This window comes from Rhinatrema bivittatum, chromosome 14, assembly GCF_901001135.1.
Source record: "Rhinatrema bivittatum chromosome 14, aRhiBiv1.1, whole genome shotgun sequence".
Classification (NCBI taxonomy): domain Eukaryota; kingdom Metazoa; phylum Chordata; class Amphibia; order Gymnophiona; family Rhinatrematidae; genus Rhinatrema; species Rhinatrema bivittatum.
Window position 1 is genome coordinate 20897977 of NC_042628.1, and position 19779 is coordinate 20917755.

At 42.9% G+C, this 19779-nt stretch overlaps 1 protein-coding gene across 3 annotated transcripts in view; it reads right to left on the reverse strand.

The window, feature by feature from the left end:
* The window catches only part of LOC115075742 (multidrug resistance-associated protein 1-like), a 149241-nt gene that overhangs the window by 19238 nt on the left and 110224 nt on the right, over positions 1–19779 (reverse strand). Inside the window, exon 1 of one of the 3 annotated variants that reach the window (XM_029576439.1) lies at positions 3471–3518. The exons of the other annotated variants lie outside the window; for them this stretch is intronic. The gene's annotated coding sequence lies outside the window, so the exon portion shown is untranslated. Of the gene's footprint in view, positions 1–3470; positions 3519–19779 lie in introns of those variants that run through there. 3 annotated transcript variants of the gene reach the window in all.

Here is a 19779-nt window from a genome sequence, read left to right on the forward strand (position 1 = left end):
TGATGAATAAAATGGAAAATGTCATAATGCCTCTGTATCGCTCCATGGTGAGACCGCACCTTGAATACTGTGTACAATTCTGGTCGCCGCATCTCAAAAAAGATATAATTGCGATGGAGAAGGTACAGAGAAGGGCTACCAAAATGATAAGGGGAATGGAACAACTCCCCTATGAGGAAAGACTAAAGAGGTAAGGACTTTTCAGCTTGGAGAAGAGACGACTGAGGGGGGATATGATGGAGGTGTTTAAAATCATGAGAGGTCTAGAACGGGTAGATGTGAATCTGTTATTTACTCTTTCGGATAGTAGAAAGACTAGGGGACACTCCATGAAGTTAGCATGGGGCACATTTAAAACTAATCGGAGAAAGTTCTTTTTTACTCAACGCACAATTAAACTCTGGAATTTGTTGCCAGAGAATGTGGTTCGTGCAGTTAGTATAGCTGTGTTTAAAAAAGGATTGGATAAGTTCTTGGAGGAGAAGTCCATTACCTGCTATTAAGTTCACTTAGAGAATAGCCACTGCCATTAGCAATGGTTACATGGAATAGACTTAGTTTTTGGGTACTTGCCAGGTACTTATAGCCTGGATTGGCCACTGTTGGAAACAGGATGCTGGGCTTGATGGACCCTTGGTCTGACCCAGTATGGCATTTTCTTATGTTCTTATGTTCTGTTGGATCCTTCTTCCAATTTTTGAATGAAGATCTTTTGGCTAAAATAGCTTCTTTCACCTCCCCTTTTAACCATGCCGGTAATCGTTTTGCCTTCTTTCCACCTTTCTTAATGTGTGGAATACATCTGGATTGTGCTTCTAGAATGGTATTTAACAATGACCATGCCTCTTGGACATTTTTTACTTTTGTAGCTGCTCCTTTCAGTTTTTTTCTAACAATTTTTCTCATTTTATCAAAGTTTCCCTTTTGAAAGTTTAGCACGAGAGCCTTGGATTTGCACACTGTTCCTTTTCCAGTCATTAAATCAAATTTGATCATATTATGATCACTATTGCCAAGCGGCCCCACCACCGTTACCTCTCTCACCAAGTCCTGTGCTCCACTGAGAATTAGATCTAAAATTGCTCCCTCTCTCGTCGGTTCCTGAACCAATTGCTCCATAAAGCTATCATTTATTCCATCCAGGAACGTTATCTCTCTAGCGTGACCCGATGACACATTTACCCAGTCTATATTGGGATAATTGAAGTCTCCCATTATTACTGCACTACCAATTTGGTTAGCTTCCCTAATTCCTCTTAGCATTTCACTGTCCATCTCACCATCTTGACCAGGTGGACGGTAGTATACCCCTATCACTATAGTCTTCCCCGACACACAAGGGATTTCTACCCATAAAGATTCAATTTTGTATTTAGTCTCATGCAGGATGTTTATCCTGTTGGACTCTATGCCATCCCGGACATAAAGCACCACACCTCCTCCCAAGTGCTCCTCTGTCATTGCGATATAATTTGTACCCCGGTATAGCACTGTCCCATTGGTTATCCTCTTTCCACCATGTCTCTGAGATGCCAATTAAGTCTATGACATCATTTACTGCTATACATTCTAATTCTCCCATCTTACTTCTTAGACTTCTGGCATTAGCATACAAACATTTCAAAGTTTGTTTTTTGTTTGTATTTTTATTCTGCTTTTTAATTGATAGGGATAAGTTAGAATTTTTTAGCTCAGGTGAGTTTTTAGTTACAGGCACTTGGACTACTTTTCTAATTATTGGAACCTCACTGTCGGGATGCCCTAATCCTAATGCATCATTAGTATCCTTTAAAGATACCTCTCTCCGAACCATGCGCTGCTGAGCGACTGTCGGCTTTCCCCTTTGTTCTAGTTTAAAAGCTGCTCTATCTCCTTTTTAAAGGTTAGCGCCAGCAGTCTGGTTCCACCCTGGTTAAGGTGGAGCCCATCCCTTCGGAAGAGACTCCCCCTTCCCCAAAAGGTTCCCCAGTTCCTAACAAAACTGAATCCCTCTTCCTTGCACCATCGTCTCATCCACGCATTGAGACTCCGGAGCTCTGCCTGCCTCTGGTGACCTGCGCATGGAACAGGGAGCATTTCAGAGAATGCTACCCTGCAGGTTCTGGATCTAATCTTTCTACCTAAGAGCCTAAATTTGGCTTCCAGAACCTCCCTCCCACATTTTCCTATGTTGTTGGTGCCCACGTGTACCACGACAGCCGGTTCCTCCCCAGCACTGTCTAAAATCCTATCTAGGTGACGCGTGAGGTCCGCCACCTTCGCACCAGGTAGGCATGTTACCAGGCGATCCTCACGCCCACCCGCCACCCAGCTATCTACATTCCTAATAATCGAATCACCAACTATGACGGCCGACCTAACCCTTCCCTCCTGGGCAGTAGGCCTTGGGGAGATATCCTCAGTGCGAAAGGACAATGCATCACGTAGAGAGCAGGTCCTTGCTACAGGATCCTTTCCTGCTACACCTGGTTGGTGCTCTCCCATTATGAGACCTTCTTCCTCCAAGGCAGCACCAGGGCTGCCAGTCTGAAGTTGGGACTTGACTACTATGTCCCTGAAGGTCTCATCTATATACCTCTCTGTCTGCCTCAGCTCCTCCAGGTCTGCCACTCTAGCCTCCAGAGATCGGACTCGTTCTCTGAGAGCCAGGAGCTCTTTGCATCACATGCACATGTACAACTTCTCACCGGTGGGTAAAAAATCATACATGTGACACTCGATGCAAAAGACTGGGAAGCCCCCCTCTTGCTGCTGGACTGCTGCCTTCATCTCAATTTTGATCAGTTCCTAGTTAAGTTTTAGGTTGCTATGGGAGTAGGAATGTGTCTAACTTCCTTTAAATGTATTAGTGAATTCACTATATGTCTGGTAGTGGCCTACCGGGGTCTGATCGAATTCTCAATAAAGTTTTTGTTGATGGTTTTTTTTTTTTTGTGAAAGTGGCACCTGCCTATAAATTAAGGGATGAGCTAGGGGTGGGTTGGGAAATACAAACAGTCTAACTTTAGTTAGTCAGCCTGAGTGACTCACTGCTCCCTTGATTAACAAATGTTGTTCCCTATTCAAACCTAATCACACTACCTCAACACCTTTCCAAGGTGAGTAACTGAGCTGAACTATTCAACTTTTTTACTTTGGTATATACTGCTCCTAGCTTATTTCTAGGTTCTGGCTACTTTTGTGGGTTTTTTTTTTTGTGGTTTTTTTTGTTTTTCAATACAATGCACTTAGTTATTATTAAATAAAACACTCAGCTCTTTAAAAGTCTGGAGAACACTCAGTTCTGCAGACTTTTAAAAATAAAACACTACCTACTGCTACCTTATTGACTGACTAAAAATACAAACAGTCTAACTTGTTTATTCACTGCCTTTCTGACTATTAAAGGCACAAACACTAAATAATATTCCCAAATAGTTAACTTTGCCCCAATACTTTTAAAAAAGTCAATGTCCCAAGCAAAAACTTACTGATTCCTTTCAGCCACCAGCAAGGTGATCCTCTCCTCTCAGTGTTTCCACTGGAATGTGGGTTACTGAGCTCTTTTCTTTTAATTTATAATGTGCTTCTAAAGTAAATTAGTGCAAGACAATCCCTTAGGAGATGTACACTTCAGTTAGATTTCCTGCGTGACCTTTCAGTTAGATTTCCTGCGGATCCTGTGTTTGACAGGAAGCCAGTGAAGGTTACGGAGGATTGGCTGCTGGAGTTTGAGAGGATTCTTGCAGCAGCATTCTGAACCATCTGTAAGTGTTTTATAGTATTTGTGGGGAGTTCGAGAAGAAGGGAGTTGCAATAATCGATCTTAGTTAGTATGATGGATTGAAGTACTAGCCAGAAGTCATTAAAGTGGAGGGGTTTTAGCTTTGAGGACTTGCAGTTTGTAAAAGCAGTCCTTTGTGGTAGTGTTTATAAACTTTTTTAGATTTATATTGTTGTCCAGCCAGGCTCCTAGATCCCCGACGTCAGTTGAGAAATTGATGTTTAGACTTGTTGATTGAGAGGAGCTTGATGAGATGGTGGAGGGGTCCTGGGAGAAAATGAGCATTTCCATTTTATTGTTGTTCAGAACTAAGTTGAGGCTAGAGAGTAGGTCTTTAATTGGCTGAAGGCAGTCATTCCAGTAGGTGATAGTTTTGTGGAGGGATTCTGTGAGTGGGATAAGGATTTGTATGTCATCTGCATAGAGGTAATGGGTGAGCTTAAGGTTAGCGTGTAGGTGGCAGAGGGGGAGGAGGTAGATATTGAAGAGGGTGGGTGAAAGTGAAGATCCTTGAGGGACTCCTTGGTCTGAGGACGGGGTGAGATTCCTTGTTTGTCCTGACTTTATAGAACCTGTTGCTTAGGAAGGACTGGAACCAACTTAGAGCTGAGCCTTTAATGCCTATGTTGGCTAGTTGGTCTATAGGTATTGTGTGTTTTACCATGTCAAACGCTGCAGACAAATCTAAAAGAACAAGCAGGTAGGATTGTTTTTTCTCCAGGTTTAAGAGGATGGTGTCCGTGAGTGATAGTAGGAGTGATTCGATGTTTGGAGATTTGCGAAAGATGTACTGAGCCAGGGAGAGAATGTTATGATCTTCCAGGTTTTCTGACAGTTGCTTGTTGGCAATTTGGGGTAGGTTTGCAATTGGTCGGAAGTTAGCTGGATCCGATGGAGAGGCATTTCGGGTTTTTTTTAGCAGAGGTTTGAGGATTGCCAGTTTTAACTGGTTAGTTACTAAGCCTTGAGATAGAGAAGTATTAATTTCCGAAATTGGTTTTGAAATGGTGTTCGGGATGGCGATGAGCAGGTTTGTCGGTAATGGGGCTGATGGGTGGGAGGATGGTTTGAGTTTGAGAGTATTTTCTATCTCAAGAGAAGAGGTGGGCTCAAATGACTCAAGACTAGAGTTTTGTTGAGGCAGGGTTATGAGATGGTGTATTGGGGGAAGGCTGTTGGTTGAGAGAGAATAGGTAAGGTTGGAAATTTGTCTTGAAATAATTGGCAAGTTTGTTGGCTTTGAGTGCTTGGTGGGAGGAGATGATTTGGTAAGTGAAGAGACACAGGAGAAAAGTGCCTTTGAGTAAAAAATGAAGTTGTGGATTTTTTTTGCGTAGAAATCTTTCTTGGTTCTAAGGATGGCATTCCTGTATGTGTTGAGAATGGATTTGTAGATAGTATGTGACGAAGTGGTCGGGTTTTTCCTCCAGCTTTGTTCTTTATTTCTTAGTATTTGTTTGAGGGATTTAAGTTCAGGCGTAAACCAAGGTTTTCTGTTGTCAAGTGCAGGTTGTATGGTTTTGGTTGATATTGGGCAGATTTGATCCGCAATTTTATTGGTGAGATTGATCCATGAGGTGGTTGCTGTAGTTGCGTCTGTGAGGGCTAGTTGGTTTAGTGCTTTGGATATCTTTTCGCTGAGTAGGTCCAGTGAACATGGTTTCCTGAAATGGATGGTGGATTTTTGATCTTAAGGGTCGTGTAGATGATGCGGTGGTCTGACCAGGGAACTAGAGAGCAGGTGGGATTGGAGTAGATGGCAAAGCTATCGTTAATGAAGATGAGGTCCAATGTATGGCCTGACTTGTGGGTGGGGCCATTGACAATTTGAGAGAAACCCAAGTGACTGAGTGAGGAGAGAACTGTTTCGCAGTTGATGGATTGTGGAGAAGCATCTACATGCAGGTTAAAGTCTTAGGATTATTGCGGGTTTGTCGGCATTAATGTGTTTGGCTATAAGCTCAAAGGAGAGGGGTCTGATTCTAAGGTTCCTGGTGGGGCGTAGATTTAACATTTTTTATATACCGAGGTTCTGGTAACAATGTTACCAATCACTTCGGTTTACATATAACATTAGGATGACTAAACATATGAGTCTTACATAGAACAGGAGAGTGAACTTGGAAAAAAATTGAATTAAAAATAAGGCATAATACAACAAATAACAATCTTATAGACAGGCAATTAGAATGATGAGGGCTAATTGAAGCTGTTCCGATTTAAAGAGGGAGAATTCTAGTTTGGTGGAGGTGTTTGTTGTAAAGTTATGCCTAATCCTTTTTTTGCTGCCAGGAGTAGCCCTCCTCCTCTTTTTGGGTCTGGGGACTGAGAAGAGGTCATAAGATTGCGTGGGAAGCTGGTTTGTTAGTACAATATCTGTAGATTTTAACCATGTTTCTGTGATTGCACAGATGTCAGGGTTGACTTCTATAAGATAATAGTTGAGGATATGTTTTTTTTAGAGAGCGACTGAGCGTTGAATTGAGTAAGAGTAAACAGTGAGAGACCCAAGAGTTGTGTAATTGGCGATATCATTATTGGGATTAGCCTTTGTTGTCGTGCAATGTGATGATGTGCAGGTTTTGTGTGCATTCTGAGTTTGTTCCAGATTGTGGGAATGGTGCATAGATGCATCTTTGAGGCGAGGTTGATGGGAAATATGTTAAGAGGGTGTAGAGAAACTGCTGTGAAGCAGAATTGCTCCTGTCGCTGTTATGGTCTGGGAGAACAGCCCTAGATATATCAAGACCTAGGATCATAACCACATAAGGCTAGGGACTGAATCTCACTCCAAGTTTCTCTTTGCTTGGGGTAGCACTAGGGGTCTGCACGAAGGGGCACACCGAGGAAGCGGACCCATCTGATGGGTGAGAGTTTGTTTTTTTCCTGCCTCCTTTCCAGGCACTGCGATCAGCGCAGTTCCTACCTAGGATTGGCTTGTGGCACGGCTGTAGTCTGGACGAGTGCTGAAGGACAAGGACAAGGAGATTGCTAGGTGGAGTTGGGCGAAATCTGCAGTATGGTTGTATTAGGTGAATGCTGGATTGGTTGGAAGGACACTGGAATGGCTAGATGAGTGCTGGAGAGGCTGAGCTTTAACTAAAATCTGAACTTTAACTAAAGCTGAGACTGAGCAGCAGCGTACACAGTGGGACAGACTAAGAACACACCGCAGAATTTTACGACCCCTGACGAAGCCCACAAAACACGAACCATGTCGGGCCAGTGTTATAGCTGTGCAACCAACGCAATGATAAGTGTTTCGTCTCCTTAAAAATTTCATCAACAAAAGAAAAAAAAATTCAAAGTGAGTGTGGTCACCAATGATTAAAAAAAAGGTTATCCAGTCTCAAAGCAATACAATAGACTGGCAAGTAGCATCCAAAACACTATAATACCTGTTTGTGAGCCTTCTTAAAATATAAAGAAGCTCAATTGATATATAAGGTGTCCACATTCACCCAATAGACTACTCGGCCTGAAATGATTTTCAGCTTGTGATTATGTTTATTTAATAATTATTGCTACATTATGTCACTTGTGTTTCTTGTAAAGCCTGCATGCAGAGGTGATGTTCTGAATGTGCCGCGGTATATTAAAATACTTAAATAAAATCACATTAATAACCACTCGCCAACCTCAGTGAGTTGCATATGGGAATGTTCTAAAGTGGTGATTAGGGGACATTGTATAGTAAAAGCGGCAGATGATAAAAAGGAACGGGAAAGTAGCCGCCTCGTATTATTAAAAGAAATTAATGCCCTTTCAAAGCGACATTACCAGACTCAGTATGAGCGTATTTACAAGCAAGTAACAGAGGCTCGATTTAAATTGAACACATTAAATGAAAATCAGATTGCCCATCATTTAGAGCAGACTAAGCAAATTTATTTTGAGGGAAGTGATAAGGCTAGCAAATTGCTAGCAAATTGCTGGTGTGCCAGCTAAAGGCACACATATCTCAAAGTATAGTCCCAAAAATAAAAGATTCTAGTGATACAATCACTATGGACCCTACAGAAATCAGGGTATGCTTTATGGACTTTTATGTTTCCTTATATAGCTCAAATAATTCGATCCATGATTCAGATATCAAAAAATTATCTAGCTACTGTGGAGCTCCCCATGTTAACCCCGGATCAGCAACACGCTCTAGACCACCCCATATTAGCTGAGGAAATCAGTATGGCAATTAAATCACTTAAAAATGGCAAATCGCCTGGTTTAGATGGACTACCTGGGGAATACTATAAAGTGCTCCCAGAGATTTTGGCTACTCACTTAATGGAACTGTTTAATCACATCCGAGAAGGCGGCTCCTTTTTTGCCCAATCCAACACAGCTGGTATCAAGGTGTTACCTAAACCGGACAAGGATCCTACCTTGTGTGGGTCATATAGGCCGATATCCCTCAATCAAGACCTAAAGCTTTTAGCTAGAATATTAGTGCTCCAGTTGAACAAATACTTACTCTTTCTAGTACACTTCGATCAGGTGGGTTTCGTGCCTCAGCACATGGTGGCCGATAATGTGAGGAATATTCTTGACTTTGTCCACCATACTGAGAGAATATAGCAGCTGCGCTACTCTCTATAGATGCAGAGAATGCCTTCGACATGGTCCACTGGCCTTTTTTGTTTCAAACACTGATCAAAATGAATTTTGGCCCATTCTTTTTACAATGGATCTACCAGTTATATAAACAACCGCAAGCTATGGTTAAGGTGAATGGGGGATATGGGGATAGGTTTGCAATTGGCAGAGGTACCCGACAGGGTTGCCTGCTCTCCCCATTATTTGCCTTATTTTTGGAGCCTTTGCAACCAGGATCCAAAGTCATCCTCCATCTTGGGGATTCAATTGGGGAACCGCAGATGACATCCTGCTTACCCTAACACACCCTACCCACTCTGACAAGAGTACAATCAGAATTAAAACGCTATTTAGCAGCGTGTCGGGGTTCAAAGTGAATCTGGAAAAATCTGAGTTACTGAGTATAAGTGGGAGCAGAGAGGAGGCTGGTAACTATAGGCCAGTTAGCCTCAACTCAGTGGTGGGAAAAGTGATGGAGTCGCTGCTGAAAGAAAGAATAGTGAACTATCTACAGTCTGAAGAATTGCTGGACCAGAAGCAGCATGGATTCACCAGGAGAAGATCCTGTCAGACAAATCTGATTGACTTTTTCAACTGGGTGACTAGGGAGTTGGATCAAAGAAGAGTGCTCGACGTCATCTACTTGGATTTCAGCAAGGCTTTTGATACGGTCCCACACAGGAGGCTGGTGAATAAAATGAGAAGCTTAGGAGTGAGTGCCGAGGTGGTGGCCTGGATTGCAAACTGGTTGACGGACAGACGACAGTATGTGATGGTAAATGGAACTTACTCTGAAGAGAGAGCGGTGTTAAGCGGAGTGCCACAAGGATCTGTGTTGGGACCGGTCCTGTTCAATATCTATGTGAGCGACATAGCGGACGAGATAGAAGGTAAGATTTGTTTGTTTGCGGATGACACTAAGATCTGCAACAGAGTGGACACGCCAGAAGGAGTGGAGAGAATGAGACGGGATTTAAAGAAACTGGAAGAGTGGTCTAAGATATGGCAACAGATTCAATGCCAAGAAGTGCAGAGTCATGCATATGGAGTGTGGAAATCCGAAAGAACTGTATTCGATGGGGGGTAAACGGTTGATGTGCACAGAGCAGGAGAGAGACCTTGGGGTGATAGTGTCTAACGATCTGAAGTCAGCGAAACAATGTGACAAGGTGATAGCTAAAGCCAGAAGAATGCTAGGCTGCATAGAGAAAGGAATATCGTGTAAGATAGGTATAGGTCCTTGGTGAGGCCTCACCTGGAGTACTGTGCTCAGTTCTGGAGACCGTATCTCCAAAGAGACAGGATGGAGGCGGTCCAGAGAAGGTGGATGGTCTTCAAATGACTTATGAGGAATCTAAATATGTATACCCTGGAGGAAAGGAGGAGCAAAGGTGATATGATACAAACCTTTAGATACTTGAAAGGTTTTAATGATCCAAAGATAACGACAAACCTTTTCCGTTGGGAAAAAAATAAACAGTACCAGGGGTCAAAATTTAAAACTCCAGGGAGGAAGACTCAGAACCAATGTCAGGAAGTATTTCTTCACGGAGAGGGTGGTGGATGCCTGGAATGACCTTCCGGAGGAAGTGGAAGGACTTTAAAAGGGCGTGGGATAAACACTGTGGATCCATAAAGTCTAGAGCAGAGCTTTCCAAAGTGTATGTCGCGACAATTTAGTGTGTTGCCTGCAGTGTGCCAGTGTGTCGTGCAAGCCTGGTGCACGTGAGCGGGTGGAGGAAGTGGTATACCGAGGGGAGGTCAGGGGGAGCCAATGTGGCCGTTGGTGGACCTCATCCCACTGGCGGCTGAGAGCTACTGCTGTGCTGTGTGCCGGACACAAACAGCAGGAAGATCGGCAGCCTGAAGAAAAAGGTTGCGTCCAATGCAGGTGCTCCTCCTCCTCCTTCTGCCCGCGCGGCCTCGGAAGAAAACGTTGCCGGCGGCGCGCAGGCAGGAAGGAGGAGGAGCAGCCACGTGCAGAGGAGCAGCACTTACAGGCCGCCACGAATCTCGTCGCAGTGGCCTGAGAAGAGGAGGCGGCCCAAGAAGATCAGGGCCGCTGCAGAGCCCATCCTGCGGCGACCTGTGAAGAGGAGGTCCAGAGGTAAGAGAGAGGCTGAGGGCCTGTAGTGTGCGTGTGTGTGTATGAGATGAGTTGAGAGACTGTGTGGGAGTGAGGACCTGAATGTTTGCAGAGACAGCATGTGAGAGCGACAGCATGTGCCAGTGAGAGACTGTGTATGAATGATTGTATGAGAGAGAGCATGTGACAGTGAGAGCCTGTGCTTGAGCAAGACAGCATGTGGGAGGGAGAGAGAGCCTGTGTGTGTGTGTGTGTGTGTGTGTGTGTGTGTGTGTGTGTGTGTGTGTGTGAGAGAGAGACTAAGAAATGGCAGAAATATTAAATGAATACTTCAGTTCTGTGTTCACTAAAGATGACGCTGGAGAAGGTCCGTCGCTAGTTAACAAGAAACTGGAGGGGAGTGGAGTAGATGTAACCATCACCACACATAAAACTAAACTATCTGCAAAAAAAACCAAAACCCATGGTACTCCCCAGACCTCAAACTAATGAAATATGAGCTCAGGCAGAAAGAACGCACATGGCGTAAAGACCCATCCCCGCAAAAAGCATCCATATTCAAATCTTCACTACATCTCTACAGGCTAGCCACCCTTAAAGCCAAACAAGACTACTACGCCCTAAGAATCCACGATTACAAATATAACCCCAAAGCCCTCTTCACCTATTAACATATTAACATAAGAACATAAGAAATTGCCATGCTGGGTCAGACCAAGGGTCCATCAAGCCCAGCATCCTGTTTCCAACAGAGGCCAAAACCAGGCCACAAGAACCTGGCAATTACCCAAACACTAAGAAGATCCCATGCTACTGATGCAATTAATAGCAGTGGCTATTCCCTAAGTAAAATTGATTAATAGCCATTAATGGACTTCTCCTCCAAGAACTTATCCAAACCTTTTTTGAACCCAGCTACACTAACTGCACTAACCACATCCTCTGGCAACAAATTCCAGAGCTTTATTGTGCATTGAGTGAAAAAGAATTTTCTCTGATTAGTCTTAAATGTGCTACTTGCTAACTTCATGGAATGCCCCCTAGTCCTTCTATTATTCAAAAGTGAAAATAACTGAGTCACATCTACTCGTTCAAGACCTCTCATGATCTTAAAGACCTCTATCATATCCCCCCCTCAGCCGTCTTCTCCAAGCTGAACAGCCCTAATCTCTTCAGCCTATCCTCATAGGGAAGCTGTTCCATCCCCTTGATCATTTTGGTTGCCCTTCTCTGTACCTTCTCCATCGCAACTATATCTTTTTTGAGATGCGGCGACCAGAACTGTACACAATATTCAAGGTGTGGTCTCACCATGGAGCGATATAGAGGCATTATGACATTTTCCGTTCTATTAACCATTCCCTTCCTAATAATTCCTAACATTCTATTTGCTTTGACTGCTGCAGCACACTGAGCTGACGATTTTAAAGTATTATCCACTATGATGCCTAGATCTTTTTCCTGGGTGGTAGCTCCTAATATGGAACCTAACATGTAACTACAGCAATGGTTATTTTTCCCTATATGCAACACCTTGCACTTGTCCACATTAAATTTCATCTGCCATTTGGATGCCCAATCTTCAAGTCTTGCAAGGTCCTCCTGCAATGTATCACAGTCTGCTTGTGATTTAACTACTCTAAATAATTTTGTATCATCTGCAAATTTGATAACCTCACTCGTCGTATTCCTTTCCAGATCATTTATAGTCCAAGTACAGATCCCTGAGGCACTCCACTGTTTACCCTTTTCCACTGAGAAAATTGACCATTTAATCCTACTCTGTTTCCTGTCTTTTAACCAGCTTGTAATCCACGAAAGGACATCGCCTCCTATCCCATGACTTTTTAGTTTATGTAGAAGCCTCTCATGAGGTACTTTGTCAAACGCCTTCTGAAAATCCAAATAAACTAGAACAAGGAGGAAAGCAGACAGTCACTCAGCAGTGCATGGTTCGGAGAAATGTATCCTTGAAGGATACTAATGAAACAGGAGAGTTAGGGCATCCCAACAGAGAAGTTCCATTAAATGCAAACATAGTTCATATACCTATATGTAAAAAATCACCAAAGCTAATGATTTCCAAATTATCCCAAACAACTGAAAAGCAGGTTGTTAAATCAAGCAAAACACTTTGAAATGTCTGTATGCCAATGCCAGAAGTCTAAGTAGTAAGATGGGAGAGTTAGAGTGTATAGCAGCAAATGATGAGTGACATAATTGGCATCACAGAGACTTGGTGGAAGGAGGATAACCAATGGGACAGTGCTATATCAGGGTACAAATTATATCGCAATGATAGGGAGGATCAACTTGGTGGGGGTGTGGCACTTTATGTCCGGGAGGGTATAGAGTCCAACAGGATAAAGATCATACAAGAGACTAAATGCTCAGTAGAATCTATATGGGTAGAAATCCCATGTGTGTTGGGTAAGAGTATAGTGATAGGAGTATACTACCGTCCACCTGGACAAAATGGTCAGACAGATGATGAAATGCTAAGAGAAATCAGGGAAGCAAACCAATTTATTTATTTATTTATTTAATTTCTTTTACTATACCGATGCTCAAGACTAGGTCTTATCGTACCGGTTTACAATGTAACTGAGGGGAAACCAATTAACATCAAGGTAGAAAGTAAAGTTACATTAAACAGGGAGCGTAAAACCTGGGCAATGGAAGACAGTACAGAATTTAAACTAAGAAACAATTAGAGAGAGATAAATATATATAATCAACAAAAACTATAAGATACATAAATATAGATTTATCCTAGGCAGTTATTAGCATGGTATGTCCAGTGGGAGAAGGAAAGGGTGAGGTTGGGTGGGGGAGAAGGGGATAGGGAAAAGAGGGGGGGTAGGGATTAGGGAGGGGTGGGAGAGTGAGAGTCAGTGATGGTTGAGGAGATCCTTCAGCGGTAGGCTTCTGCGAACAGCCAGGTTTTCAATTTCTTTCTGAATGTTGAATGGCATTGTTCTTGGCGTAAGTCTTGGGGAAGTGAATTCCAATGAAGTGGACCTGCTGTTGAAAGTGCTCGCTTGTGAATAGAGTTGTGGACCGATGATTTGTAGGGGGGGGCCTTGAGCGAACCTTTGTAGGCAGTTCTGATCGGTCTTGCGGAAGTATGTAATTCGAGTGGGAAGGTGAGTTGGAGAGTGGATTGCTGGTAGACGGATTTGTGGATGATGGTGAGAGCCTTGAAAAGTATTCTATATTGGATGGGCAGCCAGTGTAGGATTTTTAGGATTGGTGTGATATGGTCCTTGCGACCAGTGTTTGTAAGGATCCTAGCCGCTGCGTTTTGCAGCATCTGAAGAGGTTTGGTGGACGAAGCGGGGAGACCAAGTAATAGAGCGTTACAATAGTCGATCTTTGAAAACAGTATGGCTTGAAGCACCGAACGGAAATCCTTGAAGTGTAAGAGCGGTCTAAGTTGCTTCAGGACCTGTAGCTTGAAGAAGCATTCTTTAGTTGTGGCGTTAATGAATTTTTTGAAATTCATTCTGGAGTCAAGGGTGGCCCCAAGATCTCTGACCTGGTTTGCTAATGGGATGTTAGCATTATTTGCGAGGGGGTTGTTGTCACTAGGGGAGATAACCAGTAGTTCCGTTTTGGAAGTATTTAGGACCAGGTTGAGACTCGAGAGCAGAAGGTTGATGGCGTGTAAGCAGTTGTTCCAGAAATTTAGAGTAGAGATGGGGTCCGAGATGGGGATTATGATTTGTACATCGTCCGCGTATATAAAGTGGGTGAGATTGAGACTATTGAGTAGCTGGCATAAAGGGAGTAGATATATATTGAACAGGGTAGGGGAAAGTGACGAACCCTGAGGTACACCTTGGTTTGGCAGTGCAATAATAATGGGAGATTTCAATTACCTCAAAACCAATATGTTACAAGCTACAAACTTTATCATTTTTGTGCATTCATTTATTCATGACTGTGGGACCATCATAACACCCGCGGTTTGTCGGCAGTAAGCCTGAATCTAGACTGCAACGGGTCACATTTAATCGGTCCTTAAGAGTCCTACTTTTATTATCCAACAAATTTTTTTCTTTTTTGTATTTTTATAAGATAAATGTGAGACGGTACTTTCCTTACTTGCCAATAGCGCTGCTGCGCTTTAGAGATCAAGTTGTTCAGGAAGATGTATTTATCCGTGAAGATGGCGTTACCATGCTTCGGGTCCAGAAGACACTTATGTAGTCCAGTCCGACATACGTTTCGCACCAAGCTGCTTCAGGGACTGTTGTAGTATCTGCAATCTATTTTCCTGAACTTTGAAAGTGAGAAGTTTAAATTCCGTCGTTTTCACACGTACTTAATACCTTTTGAGAGTATAGTTAAAACAGGAGATATGGTCATTTTTTACCACAATACATGAATACCTTATAGAAACATATAGAAACATAGAAATGACGGCAGAAGAAGACCAAATGGCCCATCCAGTCTGCCCAGCAAGCTTCACACATTTTTGCTCTCATACTTATCTGTTTCTCTTAGCTCTTGGTTCTATTTCCCTTCCACCCCCAGTTTTAATGTAGAGAGCAGTGATGGAGCTGCATCCAAGTGAAATATCTAGCTTGATTAGTTCGGGGTAGTAGCCGCCGCAATAAGCAAGCTACACCCATGCTTATTTGTTTTACCCAGACTATGTTATACAGCCCTTATTGGTTGTTTTTCTTCTCCCCTGCTGTTGAAGCAGGGAGCTATGCTGGATACGCGTGAAGTATCAGTCTTCTCCCATGCTGTTGAAGCAGAGAGCCATGCTGGATGTGCATTGAAAGTGAAGTATCAGGCACATTTGGTTTGGGGTAGTAACCGCCGTAACAAGCCAGCTACTCCCCGTTTTGTGAGTGCGAACCCTCATTTTCTCCCCTGCCGTTGAAGCAGAGAGCTCTGCTGGATGTGTGAAGTATCGGTTTTTCTTCTCCCCTGCCGTTGAATCAGAGAACTATGCTGTATATGCATTGAAAGTGAAGTATCAGACTTATTTGATTTGGGGTAGAAACCGCCGTAACAAGCCAGCTACTCCCCTCTTTGTGAGTGTGAATCCTTTTTTTTTCCACATTTCCTCTTGCTGTTGAAGCTTAGAGCGATGTTGGAGTCACAGTAAGCATGTGTATGTTTATTTAATAAGGGTATTGACTCCAGGCAGTAGCCATCATTCTGGCGAGTCACCCACTCTTCATTGGCAGCCGCTTGACTTTATGGATCCACAGTGTTTATCCCACGCCCCTTTGAAGTCCTTCACAGTTCTGGTCTTCACCACATCCTCAGGTTTCTACATCCTAATGTTTCTACCCCGGGTGTATGCAATGCGGATGGGTTCCTTGAATAATGGATGGATTTCCTGCAGGATTGCCCAATGTTTTTTTTTTTTTTTTTTTTTTTTTTTTAATTTGAAATGTTTTATTGCTTAAAATTGCAACATTACAAATGTCAATTCTGCATGTAAATGCATAACTTGTTATGTACTTGCATAAGAGTAATGAACAGCACAATAAAGACTTAACGTATAACAACAAACGCCTTGTCAAATGTCAATTAACTCACTTATGCACGGTATCAAAAAGGAACTTAGTAATACCTCAACAAGTACCTATAGTGCATAGAGACAAGATTCAATTCCCTCTTCCCTCCCCCCCCCCTCTCTGTTTAACATGAGTGTTATAGAGCATGTAAAAATGAAAGCGTGTAATATTAAAGAAAAATGTCCTGTCCCATCCTGTACAATCTCCTGGGCCTGTCTGTCCGTGTAGGACTCTTCCCTCGCTTAGGGTGCCGAGGCTCCCGCTGATAAATCCTGGCTTCTCTTCCAAATAGAAAACAATCTCCAGGTACTCCTGAAGGGGATCTCAGTGTGCCGAAGATAAGCTGTGATTTCAGCCAGTCTATAAATTTGCTCCACTTTTCGTTGAATATCCAACAACGAGGGAAGTCGTGGTGATCTCCATTGCCTTGCTATTTCAATCCTGGCTGCTGTAAAAATAAAGTTAACCATGGTATTGGTGTGTTCTTTTCCTTGATGTAAAGGGAAACCCAGCAGTGCTTGTTGAGGAAGGACTGATATGGGAAAATGATATAATTGGGTTAACCAAGCTTCCAGTTGTATCCACAGAGGGCGAATTTGGTTACACTCCCACCACATGTGAAAGAAACTACCCTTCGTCTGACATCCCCTCCAACAACTACCGGAAAATGAAGGATACATGTGATGTAGCCTCTCCGGCGAATAGTACCAATGAAATACCATTTTCCAACAATTTTCAATAATATGGGAGGCTATAAGACCCTTTCCCATTCTAGAAAAAAGATCTTCCCAAGCACCCTGGGAAAAGGTTCTATGTAGATCGGTTTCCCATGCCCGTATATAGGTGGGTGTTTGGTACCGTTCCTTCCCCAAGAATACATAAACATTGGAAAGTAATTTTGTGGTTTGGTGAGAATTTAAACATAAACGTTCAAAATCAGATGGCCCTTGTGCGAAGTGTATAGGTAAATGGTGGGAATGAGCAAAATGGCGCAGCTGTAAATACAAATACACATCAGACTGTCCTAAGCCAAATTTCTGCTGCAGTTCCGGAAAACCTATCATATGTTGTGCCCCCCAAAGCTGTCCCCAATTACAAATACCCTTCTTTTCCCAAGCCTTGAACGCTGGGTTTTCAAAGCCCGGAGTAAATAAGGAGTTAGCATATAAATAAGTGCTAGAATAATATTCTTGGGTCCCCACCAACCGGGATTTCCTGGTATCCCACAGCTGCAGAGATAACAGCATAGAGGGTGGCAAAACCTTCCAAGGTTGTGTAGTCCAGGTCTTTTTAGGTTGCCATAATAAACTAGATAGTGGAACATGGGCCAACAGCTGTTGGCTAAACACTATCCACGGTTTCTGCAAAGCAGGTCTATGCCACTCTATTAAGGTCTTTAACCTGGCCGCCAGATAATATTGCTCTAAATGAGGGACACTCAGGCCCCCCTGTATTTTGGATCGATACAAAGTCGTGCAAGCAATTCTGGATCTCCGGCCTCCCCATACATAAGATAACAAGCGTTTCTGCCATTTAACAAGACTGGGTTTGGGAATGGCTAGTGGAAGCGTCTGGAAGAGATACAGAAATTTAGGCAAAATTGACATTTTTACAGCAGCTATTCTTCCAAACCAGGATATTCTATAGCGGTTCCATTCCTCTAAGTCTCTCGTAATCTGAGCCCACAATCTATCGTAGTTAAGATGAACCATATCTTGCGTGACGCTTAGATATACCCCCAAGTATTTAATAGATGATTTTGCCCAACGAAATCGGTATTTCTCCCTTAAAGAGTTTTCCAAAGCAGTAGAAATATTGACATTGAGTAGTTCGGATTTATCCCAATTTATGCGGAAACCCGATACTTTACCAAAGGCCTCCAAATCCTGGGAGACCAGTGGCAAAGATCGCTCCGGTTCTGTGACCAGCAGCAAAATATCATCTGCAAAGAGAGATAATTTTGTCTCAAAGGCCCCCACTCTTATTCCCTTAATTTCTGGATTATTCCGGATTTTATTTGCTAGAGGTTCGATAAAAATAGCAAATAACAAGGGCGATAGGGGACAGCCCTGTCTAGTACCCCTTTGTACTGCAAAAGTGGACGAGTAGCCCCCATTTACCTTTATACACGCTAAAGGATGTTGATATAGCTGGTGTAGCCATTGAAGAAAGTTAGCACCAAAATTTAAGCGTTGTAGCAAAGCAAATAAATAAGGCCAATGAACTACATCAAAAGCCTTTTCAGCGTCTACCGAGAGAGCCACCGCTGGCAGCTTATTTTGCTGGACCCACCAAATCATATCCATTATTTTATGCACGTTGTCACTAGCTTGTCTACCTGGTATGAACCCAGCTTGGTCTGGATGAATAATTTGTGCTAAAAACCCATTCAGCCTGTTGGCCAAAATCTTTGCCAAAATCTTCAGATCAATATTAATAAGGGAGATTGGCCTATAAGAGCCACACGCGGTAGGGTCCCTTCCGGGTTTGGCCAAAATCGTAATACCAGCCGTATTAGCTGTAGACGAGAGCGAATTACCTTCCCTTAAGGATTTAAAGAACTTAGCCAAGACAGGAGCCAACAAAGGAGCAAATTGTTTATAAAATCTCCCTGTATAGCCATCGATGCCTGGAGATTTACCTGGTTTTAATTCTTGAATAACTTTCCGTATTTCTAATTCTGAAATATCTTTATCCAAAATAAGCCTCTGGGAGGGATCTAAAATTTGTAAATCAGAATTATCCAGATAACTATCTATCCCCTCCTGGGAAATCGTTGTATTAGCAGAATATAATTCAGCAAAATATTGCTGAAAGCGCTGTCTAATTTCTTTACCATCCACAAGCATAGACCCGTCTGGACTTTTAATTTTTACAATAGACGCTTGATCCTGTTTACGCTTCAATTTGTGTGCCAGCAGCTTCCCTGCTTTGTTGCCCCCTTCAAAGTATTTTTGTTGAATCCGCTCTAACTGATATGCTATGGTTACGTTGTCAATAGCGGATATTTTAGACCGCACCTCCTCAATAGATCGAAGTAAACCCCTCCGAGTGGGACATAATTTGTGATTTTTCTCTAGTGTTGTTAACTGCTGCACTAAGTGTGATCTCTCACGAGCTCTTTGCCGCTTGACATAAGAGGCTCGAGCTATAATTTTACCTCTGAGTGTCGCTTTTAAACATTCCCAGAGCGTCCCCGCTGTGACTTCTCCAGTATCATTAAGCAATAAGTATTCCTGAATATCATTTTCCAGCTGAGACACAAACCGGGGATCATTTAAGAGGGAGTCATTTAATTTCCAAAATCTTATCCCTCTATCGTAGTCCTGGAGGTGCAGAGTGAACCAAACAGGAGCATGATCTGACCACACCATAGCCTCAATCTCGACCTCTTTTATCCTAGGGAGTAAACTCCTGCTACCCAGGAACATATCAATCCTCGAATAACTATTATGGGGATTGGAATAAAAGGTATAATTCCTGGATCTAGGAAAACGTGTTCGCCATACATCCACTAATCCCATGCCTGTAATCAAACGTTTAAGTGCTTGTCTAGCCACCCTAGGGTCCGAGCTAGTCCCAGTAGAAGTATCTTTACTGGGATCCAATGTGAGATTAAAATCCCCTCCAATAATTACAGAGCCTTCTATTTTGGACAACAGAGTACTGCTCATTTGGTTAAAGAAGTCAGCCTTATGATCAGTAGGCCCATACACCGAGATCAAAGAAAGGATTTCCCCCCCCAACAATATTTTCAACATTACCAGCCTGCCCGATGCATCCATAAACTGGTCTTT